Source organism: Nelumbo nucifera, chromosome 7 (genome assembly GCF_055504915.1).
Source record: "Nelumbo nucifera cultivar China Antique chromosome 7, China Antique-T2T, whole genome shotgun sequence".
Taxonomy (NCBI): domain Eukaryota; kingdom Viridiplantae; phylum Streptophyta; class Magnoliopsida; order Proteales; family Nelumbonaceae; genus Nelumbo; species Nelumbo nucifera.
In genome coordinates, this window is record NC_142655.1 from 30,228,495 (window position 1) to 30,240,683 (window position 12,189).

Genomic DNA, 12,189 nt, shown 5'->3' on the forward strand with positions numbered 1-12,189 from the left:
AATTGAAAAAATAATAAAATACTTAAATATGTGACTAAAAAATTAATAATAATAATAATAATTTCTAAATATTACCTTATTATTATTACTACTATTATTAATTATTATTGTGAATTAAAATAATAATTTATAGTTTTAATGTAAAAGGAAAAGAAACTACTTGGGTATCATTTGGAAAACAAAATATGTAATTAAATAATACATACATAATTAATATAATAATAATTTGTAAATATTACTTCATAAATAATATGTAATTAGATCATTAATTAATTAGCATTAAATATTTAAATAATAATTTTTAAAAGCTAATTCATTATTAATATCTAATTTTTGTTTTATTATTATTATTATTATTATTATTATTATTATTATTATTATTATTATTATTATTATTATTATTATTATTATTATTATTATTATTATTATTATTATTGTTGTTGTTGTTGTTGTTGTTGTTGTATAGGATCATCATAGCATTAAAGCTAAAGATGTACAATATATTAAGGCTAAACATAAAATGAGAACGGAACGTTTTTAATGCTTCTTAAAGGTATTAAGAGATAAGAGTTAAAGGCTTACCAGTTAACTAATAAGGAGGAACAAGTCAACTAGGAGAGAAAAGAGATTTCTCCCTTCATATTGTAGTCGACTATCAAAATGTATAATCACCTACTTTGAAGAAATTTTTACCGTTCAAAGGTTCCAACGGCTAATATTATTATTGGAAAGCCTTCTAACATATTAGAGGAAATTTGAATTATTTCCAAAGAAGGTAAAATCCCTCAAACAACTAGAAAATAATCATTTGTTTTCAAATCCTCTATAAATAGAGGTATTTGCTTAATTCAAAAAACAAGGAAAATAAGACTCAAGTTATGAACCAAAGCTTATGAACAATAGCCTATACATATTCTCTATATATTGTATATAGTTGTTTTTTTCTTTTAGGAGAAAGAAGAGATCTTTGAGCTTCATCAACTTTAGAGGTGAGCTTTATTTGAGAAACCTTTCATCTTATTTTCACTCAATTGTTGGGATCTTGTTCCCTAAGTTGAGCATCTATGAGAAACTCTATCAATTGAGTTTAGTTTGAGTTGTATTTGAGGCTACTCTTGCTATAAACATGACCCTATGTTGTATTAGTGAAGTTATTTTGAACAGGTAGGTGTTGACCTTGTTGAACACCATTGAAGGTCTTATTGGTACCTTTGCTAAGCCTAACTGCAAGGTATTGTAAGCACCCGTGAAGTCTTGCTTTTATAAAGGCTTATCTAGCACTCAGGAAGTTAAGTTGGTTAGTGGAAATCTTCAATGGTGGTCTAAGGTAGAATACATAGATAGTATTGGCCAAACCTCTATAAAAATCTCTTGTACCCTGTACTTTCATTTTCTTTTTAAGTTTGAAGTTTATTTTTCTTTGTGCTAACTTTCTCATAATTGCAATACTTGATATCTTGAGATCTGGTAGATTTGCACTTTATTTTTTATTTTTTCTTTTACATTTGTAAGATACAAGATCAACTAATGCAGTTTGAGTTCTAATATTACTAAACCTACTAAATGCAATAACTTTATCAACTCCTTTACACTTATTATTCAATTGTTTATTTACATTGCTTATTTGCATATTAGCAGCCTTTATAGTTTTGAAGTTAGATTTGTCCTTTAGATTTCGAAAACACCTAATCAGTGCTTATATCTCAAGTTGATTGTAAATTTGATAGTTGATCTACTTCTCAGCTATCTTTGTGTAGCACGTCCATTTCTTTGCTACTTGTTAGTGGCTGGTCTTATGTCTTCAACTATTAAGGCACAAACCACCAGGTGCACCCGTCATTTGCACTTGAGTTTATTTACTTTCAACTTCACTTTAATTTCTACAATTACTATTGATATTTTTTTATTAATTATAGAACCACTAACCAAGAGAGCAGGCTACATTTCTTTAGTTGTTTAATTAATTTACCTTTTAGATGTTATTTGCTTGTTAGTAGTCCTATTTATTCCTGTTATTATTTATTGACTACCTGCTACTATACTTGTTTGTTTTGTAGTTGTAGGTTTTTTAATTCAATAAACAGTAACAATAATAAATAGGGAAGAGGTCCTTTTTCTATGAGCAGTATTTAAATATTTTGGGCTAAAAAGTTGAGAGCAAAAGACCATTTAGGGTTGAATCCATATAAGAAGTTGGTTTACCTAATGAATTTGGCTCTTATGTTTCTATGCACAGGTTGAATCCATATAAACTGATATAAAAGGTTGTGGGTATGAGTTTGGGCTGAATTTGAACTGATATAAAAGGTTATGTTTCTATGCACGGGTTGAATCCATATAAACCGATATAAAAGGTTGGGTTACCTACTTAAATATATGACTATATTTAAGTAGTCATGTGTATAAGGGTTATTTGGGCTGAATTTGGTTATGAGTTTGGGTATGGACCTTTCTAATTACTAATGTGGTTAGGAGTGCTCCCAAATCAAGAGTACTTCTAATAGAAGTCAGATTAGGATACTCTTAACCACATTAGAATTAGCAACTCTATATATTATAGACAGCAAGGAGAGACTCCGGTTAGCTATACACTACTCTAAATCTCTTCATTTCTCTCTTGCACCCAAAACCCTAGTTCAACCAAACCCTTTTAGGAGACTTTTCTCCCTTGTCTCTACTATGTTTTTCTAGCAAAAACCCAGAAAACTAAATTGGTTCACAACACCACATAAACCAAGAAGTTGGTGCACAATTTAGCTCTCTCATTGATGCAAGATCAATATCTTCTTCACAGTTGTGCCATCTTCAACCAGGAGCTTATTTAGACTTGGATTTTGGGTGTGTACAACTACTTTGAGAGCTTCATTTTTGTGGTCTTTAAATCAGGTATCCTCAATTTATTTTTGAAAAGAAAACTGGATTGTTCTAGGGCTAGATTAATCATAGGAGAAGTGCATTCTCCCATGAGAATTTCGATTCTCAAATACTTGGGCTGTCAAAAATTTTAAATTTCGGCCATGAAGCCCTTTCAAGGTTTGACCTTTATGGGGCTTTTACAGTCCAAATAATAGTAGCCAATCCCATATAGTTGGAATAATGTATAGATGATGATGATGATGATGATGATTAGAATAACAATATTATTTGGAGAAAATAGTAATACCAGCAATATTAGAATAACATTAGGATTATTTTATTTTAACATATATTTTGTTTTGTTAGTGAACAAGAACCTTTCTTACATTTTTTTTTTCATGTAATGCAAAATTTCTTGAGAAATCACAACATTATCCATCATATTCCTTCCTGAAATGAAAGCTCTCTATAAAGGGGAGATATATTTTTCAAGCAAAGGCTTCATTCAGTTTGCCAAAATTTTTTAAACCACTTTATAAATGACATGGTTGAGACTAATGGGTCTAAAATCCTTAACATTTGCAGCATCATTCCTTTTAGGAATTAAAGTAACATAAGTATAGTTAAACTTCCTTAAACATTTTTATTAACAAAAAAAGACTCTTGAACATAGGAGACAATATCTAATTTCATATCTTTCCAACACAATTTATAAATTAAAATTGGGATCCTATCAGGAACAGGAAATTTCAAGTTACCAATACTAAAACGAGTAGCTTTCACCTCATACTCATTAGGGGAAGATACCAACGCATTATTCTCATTATAAGATAAATAAACTAGACAAATTTTCCAAATCAAGTGAACCTTAGGGTTGATAAAGATTCTTAAAATAATCACCTATCACTTCCCTTATTCCTCCCAATCATTTATCCATTTACCATCTTCATTCTCAAGCTAGTCAGTCCTATTCTTCTTTCTTCTAGTAGAGGCAAATATGTGAAAGAAAGTAGTATTCCTATCTCCTCTCTTAATCATAACTGTCTTGAATTTTGTTTCCAATAGGATTCTTGGCATTTTATTAATAAAAAATCTCCTTCCCTATCTAGAAAACTCAACTCATGCATCCCTACAGAATCCAACCACCCACTTTCTAATTTAGAAATCTGATTCTCAACTAAGAGTATCTTATCATTAAAATTCCCAAAATTTCTTTAATTGTCTCCATACATCCCTTGTCATTTTTTATCACACTAGAATAAATCTAAAAGGCCTACAATGCTTACAAACCCCAAGATTCACCTCCAAAATAAGAGAATGGTGGCCAAAACCCCAACAAGGCCCTAAATTAAGAATTGCATTGGGAAACAAAGATAACCAATTTGGAGTAGCCAAAACACTGTCTAAAGACAAGGAAAGATTGCCAGTACCCCTGGCATATTTCTACCAAGTAAAGACACTTCCTCTAGACTTGATATCATACAACTCAAAATCTTTTAAGAGTTGAACAAAATACTTGTAAATTCTACCTTTACCACTACCAACAATGTTAAAAAAAGATAGAACCATCATGCAAAAGAAAACCATATTCATTAAGGTCTCAAAAATTAGAAAAGGAACATCAATCAAAGTAATGCTATTGTAAATGAAATTCCAAAATTCATTCATACGAATTCAATTAGGCTCACCATATATAAAGATTAATTGCTAGGATTTAAAAGGAGATTCATAACTAATACACAAAATAACAAACCTATCATTAGTACTAATAAGATCAACATTAATACCACTTTTCCAAAAAACCATCAGACCACCAGGCATACCTGCAGGGGGGAACAACAACTTGAAAGGAGTATTTAAGAATAGATCTCTAATGAGTAGCCTTGCCTTGAGAAATCTTTGTATCACATAAGAACACAAAATCTAGGTTATAATAGAAGACTAGACTTCTCAAACCACAAACTGCCATCGACCAACCACACCCACAACAGTTCCAACTAATGATCCTCATTTGATAACTTGTGGTTGTTTAGGGCCAGCCATCACCCAAAAAACAAAGAAAATAGCAGAAAAAAAAAACTCACTTGAGAATCTTCCATTGCTACCTCCTTCCCCCTAAAGTCATTAGGAATGCCTTGTTCCCCCATAAGAGCTATACAAACCAAAGAAATAGAGAAACAAACATAAATATAAAAATAATAGCCTAAATAAAAAGTAATAAACGTAGAAAGAAAATAAACCCAAAACTAGAATAAAAAAGCCACCATAATCCTTTTCTACTATCTTTTTGCAAACAATGTCCAAACACAAAAAAACTTACCTCAACAATATCCTGAATCTGAATACTTGAATCCACCCATTGCCTTCCTCCCTAAAAGAAACTCTTTCCTGGCCTCCCTACCCTTAAAGACCTTAGGCCTTAGACTTTTCAAAACAACTTCTAGATTTGCCTCCAAATGATCTAATTGAATGTCCAACCTAACTGAATCGTTTTTCAGTTCATCCAAATCCCCATCAAAATTTTCAACTGCCTTACCAAAGAAAACATCATAACCCTTATGGTCACCTTCCACTCTCGAGTTATCACCCCTATCAAACAAACCATGGAACTCCAAGTAACTAAACTCATTCTAATTTGCATAGATTGATGAACCTACCCTTCTTCCTGCTCAAAAGAAATAGAGCCTTCATTCTGATCACTTGCTTTGTGAACAAATTGACTAATGAGTGTCATTTTGCACCCATCTTGTCATGAATACTCAGCATGCAACCAGGGGCCAAGGAAGTTCATGGTTCTTTTACTAAAATACATCCAAATCCTTAGCATTCGAGAGTGAATCAGAATGACAATGTCTACAATGGTGTCCAATCTTATCATAGATATAACAAAACATAGGCAATTTATCATGCATACCAAAAAACCACCCAAACAATAGGAGCTAAAAAAACCTCCACTCTTCAGTGGTTTATCAATGGACCACTTGAACCTTAACTCTAATAAAAAAAACTCTTTGATTTGAATATAAAACACCAAACCAATCTTTTCACCAACTAATTGACCAGCCTTATTATCAATCAAAAGGAAGATCATGAATTTGAACCCAAATTAGGACCTCCTTAAAAGAATTTGAAGGAGCTTGATCAAAGTTCCATTCCTTCAGTAGCACACATTGATCAAACACGTACCGGGGATTGTTCGAAATGACCTGCTCAAAATGGCCCAAGTCCCTGAAAAGGGTGCCAAAATAACCCTTTGCAATGGAAAAATTTTGATGTCCTTGGGTGAAATCTTCTAAGCTGCATGCAATGCTTTATTAACTTCTTCAAATAGAATAACTAGCTTAGGAAAATGTTGAACAATAACATACTAATGCTACAGTTCAAAACGGTCTAATTAAGGTTGAGCTACATTGAACATCAACCCCTATAATTAGTTGTCGGTCAATGTCCATTAGGAAGGGCTAAGGTGAAGATTCAGCTAAGCTATTCAACTACTTTGAAGCATTCCGATCAAGCTATTCAAAGAGGCTAGTGCGGACAAGCCATAAAATGGCTAGTCAATAGATAATTTTGGTTTTCTAGATTTTTCACCAAACATAGCTTATAGGCTATCTATGTAGGTCCCATCTCAGAAAGCTAGAACCTGCTGTGCTTCAGCTCTCCCAAATGGGCACTTAGTCATTTGAAGGCTGTCCACTTCAGCCACTTGGAATAGCTTATTTGGAGAACTTCAAAAAAATAGATCCAATAGAGTTGAATCTTCTGCTCAACCCTCCCAAATGCAGCCTTGAGAATGTAACATGTTCTCCTTGAATCCGCATCTGCGCCCCACGGGTGCCCCACAACACATCGCAACTGTGCATTGAAAACATCTTCCAATGATAACTACAGGAGATGTTCCCAATGCATGCTCAGATGAGCATGTGGGGTGCCTGTGGGGAGCGCTAGGCACAATGCGGACTTGTTCTCCTTATTTCTCATAGTTTCTTGCAGGTGAAAATGTTAAGATTACCTCAAACTCTCGAAGTAAGCAAAAATGCCAATATCTAGCCAAATTCAAGGAAAATAAAATGAAGAGCCTTGAAAGTTCTATTTTAAAGCCTTTACAAATAATTCCCTTGTCTTCTTTGGGTTTACTGGTGATTTCGAGAAAGATGAATACCGTTCCATTGAACCAAATTTCCTTGACCCCTTTGTCTTCCTACCAAGATCTCTCTACCTAGTTCCCCCACTAAGATTTCTAAGACTAGGCCAGAACCTTTAGCTATCCCCCTTGCTCTGAATTCTGTCTCTCCTGATGAGATATCAATGCTGCGCTTGTGAATAGGTCCTCCACTAGCCTTCCCACACCACCGTCAAGAATCAGGCCTGAGCTAGTTCTCAACCTTAGTTGGTACAAGTGCATCCCCCTTTTTCAATAATTATATTGCATGCTTGTGGTCCTTTTCCCCTCATTTCACTACAAACGTAAAAGGATCAACAAAGTTTTCCTTCGATGTCAATCGATCATGCTCCGAAACACTGCAAGGGCCAATTTGTGCCTGAGTTAAAAAAAAAAGCAAAAATTCAAAAAATGCCAAATAAAATTTAAAAATTGCAAAAATTTCAAAAAAACATTAAACACAATGTTAATAAAAAATTATAAATTTAAGTTTTAAAATAAATATTTTAAAAAAACTATTATCTGGAATTAAAATACATAAACATAACATGTAAAGCGTAGTCAAATGAAAATTTAAAAATAAAAGCAAACATATAAAGAATTTCCAAGCATGTAAAACTCACAATCTCTTTTTTTTCCTTAATTGCATTACTTCAAGTAGCTAATGTGATGTAAAACATTGCACTCTTGATTCTATGAGTCGCCTTTGTACCACTTGGGAAATCAACTTACCTGAGTCTCGCAAGGGTATCATTTACCCGAAGAAGTGAGTGATACCCGAGTAAATCAAACTTACCATGGTTCCCGCAAAATCTTGAAACCCGAGTAAATCAATGGGATTGTGAATCCTTATTGCCGCCACCTTCTTCTTCCTCTTCTCTCTTCTTGAAACCTGATTTCAACTATTCTCAATCAATTTTGCTGCAACATTTTGAACAGTCATTTCATTTTGACCAAACTTTCCCTCCTTCACTTCATGGAAAAACGAACATGGCCTAAATAATAAAAATGGCCATTTACTAAAACACCCCTTATTGTTTTATGGATTTACTAAAACCGATCATATAGTTTGTATTTTACTAAAACACCACTTATAATTTGCAATATATGTAATCAATCTTCCATTATATGATAGTGGAAAATGACAATGTTGACCCTAATGTTCATTTAGATAAATTTAATTAGAAGAAAATAAAAATAAAAATACCATTTTTGCCCCTAATAAGACACAAACAACCACTCTATTAGCTATATTCGGTCTATTTTGCTTTATCTACAAAAACTGTTAAGGGTATTTTTGAAATAAAAAAACATGGGCCTAATGACAAAACAAACACTCCTCAATGAAAGGTTGATTAAGTGAATAAGTTGTAAAATATATGGGATATTTTAGTAAAATGAAAACTATAAGGTAGGTGTAAGTAAATATGTAAACTATAAGGCGTGTTCTAGTAAATGACCCTAATAGAAACACATAAGAGTATGCAATATGAAAAAGTGTATATATATATATATATATATATATATTTAATATAATTTTTAATATGGAAAAGTAGGAAATTTCCCATATTTCTTAGTCTAAAATGATTTATATTGTAAATTTAATTTTTAATTTTTTTTTAATAATTGCATTGTAATTTTTAAAATTTAAATTTAATTTTTAAGTTTAAATCTCTTGAACCGATTAACCAAATAAAAAAATTGACCCAAACTGATACAACTTGAGTGGGTCAATTTTCACAAATGGTCAATCAGTTTCAGCTGACCAATTCCCCAACTTGACGATGTTAATTTCGTTGGTCAAATAGCTTACGACCAAACCAAACCAATTCATTAACACTCATAATTTGAACTAAATTAATAGTCTTCATCTTTGATAAATAATGATAGTTTAATCTCCAATAGTTATTGAAAATTTATAGCAAAAATTCACAATTATTGAAAATACATTAATAATAAAAAATACAATAAGTACTAAAAATATGATGAAGAACCAATTACTAAGGAGAAATATGCCATCATTCATTATGAATTTCAATATGATGAAGATAATACTTATTATCTTGGGGATTATGACCACATTGTCAACATGCATGTCTATGAAAATCCTTATTGACAAGCACTCTTGCAATGTTCAAAAGGGTCAATAAAGGAAGATTCAGGTTCTCAATTCATATTGGAGGCTTACATCACTAATTATCTATCAAAGGGTTAGAAAAAAAGAAGCATGGTGGAAGTGCAACAACATATGTTGACAACCTCTTAAATGGTAACATGAATCTGAGGTCGGACTCTCTCCAACCTAGGGAGAATGATGTAGTACGGGATTCGGACTAACTGAGTAAATATTTACAAAGTTGGTTTTCGAAGACCCATCTTAGTACATATAGGAGGAAAGTAGTATTTGATGTAAGAGACTATGTTTGGCCCATTTTAACAAAGCAACGTTTACCGGTTGGGCAATGTGGAAAGCTAGTGCCAAAGAAGGTTGGACCATGTGAGATAGTCGAAGTCATCAATGAGAATGTATATAGACTAAAGCTACCCAGCCATATACGTACCCATGATGTTTTCAATGTCAAACACTTGGTACCTTATGTTGGCGATCAATCAAATGATGATTTGAATTTGAGGATGAATTCTCCCTAACCTAGGGAAGATGATATAGTACAGGAGAAGGACGATAAGCTCTATGCAAGTTGGGACCATTCCATTACACAAAAGAAGCAGAGATGACGCCACCGACATAGCTTAGTAAATATTTATCGAGATAGCATCGTCACAGGATTTATATCTTAGTTCATTTTTACCAAGTTGGCACCAACACAGTTTATATCTTAGTTCGTTTTTACCAAGTTAGCATTATTTCGAATTTATATTCAATTAGGACTTTCCTTTTGAAGATTTTTAGTAGGATTCTATTTTGTAGTGTTTTCTTAGGTTATGATTCTATTTTGGAGTGTTTTCTTAGATTAGGATTTTCTTTTTTAAGGAATTTTAAGTAGGATTTCATTATAGATTGTTTTCAGATTAGGAATAGAAGTCATGAGGGTGTATGCCTATATAAAGAGTAGCCACGGGAAGGCTAAGATAGTTTTTGATATTGAATTTTCTCATAATTATCCAGTGAAAGAATTATTCTTCCTGATAATTTGACTTCTACTCTTTCCTTTGAAGTTTTTCTCAACGTGTTTCGTTTCCATACTATGCCAAAGATTCCAATGAGAGTTGAAATCTGGCAGTTGAGTTGAAAAGTGAAAGCCAATAGTATTGGTGTTGTGGTATATGGTATAGTTGTAGAAATGGGTTATTGGGTTATGGGACTCTCTCTCTCTCTCTCTCTCTCTCTCTCTCTATTGATAGATCTCTATATCTCTTCAATTCTTTCTGAATTTTGAGTCTGGGTTCTGGGCTCTATGACTATCACTGTGAATCAGGAAGGTAAAACTAGGGGAGTGTATCCGTATCCCTAATTTAATGTTGCGGTGCTCAAGTCTCAACCATTAATAAAGCAGGAGAGGAAGGACCTAATAAGCTACAAAATCATGAATTAAAAAATCTTTAAGTAAATAATAACCCAATAAATAAAAGGTAAATTTCTTAAACTACCCTTATGGTTTAGTTAATTGACTAAGTATACCCCTACTATTTGACTATTGTCTAATGCTACTCCTAGTAATTCTGACAATTAACTCTACCCTTACCGTTACGATCTGTTAATATTTCGTCACACATGATATTTGAAAAGCCCAATTTTACCCTTCACTGCTCTCCCTTCTTCTTTTCCTCCTTCACCGTCTTCTTCAAGATACCCACTTGCACCTCCTGCCATTACTGCCGTCGATTATGTTCATCGAGTAGAGAACAGAATCACGTCCCTAAATATGAATGGGTCAAACCTGATTCCAATCAAGTCCAGACGGATCACGCGTGAGACCATTCTACACCTTTGCATGAAACACAATCATTTTGAGGCGCTTAAGTTGCTAGTAATGCGTTAGGAGTCCGCGATATGGTGGACATGCTTTTGTGAGATGACCAAGCTTCCTGAATTGGCGGATAGGCTCAATATTTGGTTGGAAAGTCATGGACCCACTTATTACAAGGATCTCTTTCTCTCCTGTTCAAGTGCCTATTACAGGCAACCTTTTCTCTCTCATTCTCTCTTATTTTTCTTCAACTTCCTTCTCTCCCTCTATCTTCTTTCGTTCTTTCTCTATTTTAAAGGAGACCTCGAACGACACAACAAGATAATCTAGTTCAGCAAAATCTGTCATAATGCCATTTGATTGGACGAGGCTTCGGATTGAATGGGGGATGAGGTACCTTTCATGGTCAGTGTAAAGAGGTACCTTTCTTAGTTCAGTCTTCTTATTCTAAAGATTGGATGGGGCTTCAGATTGAAAGTTACTAGCCATTTAGAGTAGGAGAGGCGGTGTAGGGGCTTCAGATTGATATCCTTTCTTGGGAGAGTTTCTAGTAAAGGGAAAGAAGGAAGTTGAAGAAAAATAAGATGAACAGTAAGCTTCATATTGGACTTGGGGTCATGCTTTGGATTTTTTTGCTGATGGGATTGTTCTGGGGCTCGACGATACAGCCGGTGAAAATGGAGAGCTTCTGTGGAAGATGTTGTATGAAGCCTTCCTGCTGCCCAGATGCTGCACTTGACATCTCCTTAAAATTCCCTTACTGGAATACGACGGAGTTCCCCCTTGTTGGAATCTGGCAGTGCTCCGGCGGTGCTTTGATAAACAGAAGTCTGTAGTTGTAGGAAAAATGGGGTCACTATAACTTTGGAGGAGAAGCTCTGAGGCGTGTTTGAAGACATTGTCTTTAGAACGTTATTTTCCCCCACTCAGTTTCATTGAGTTTGCTATTGGGTTACAGGCAAATCCATTCACAGGATACAACAGAGCCTTGGGCGAGAATTTGCAACCAGCAAAGTTGATGAATCTCCGAAGAAACCTTTTGTGAGACTGTAGCAGACCCGACAGAGAGAGAGAGAAAGTGGATTTTGATATTGTGTGTTTTTGAAGCCTGATTCATGCTCCTTAAATAGTTTATGAAGAGGTATGAAGAAAATGTAGGTGCTGGTTTTAGAGAAGGCACCTTGAACAGTCACAATTTCAAATATTGTGACTATTTAAAAAGTAGTTAACAGTTAATGACTG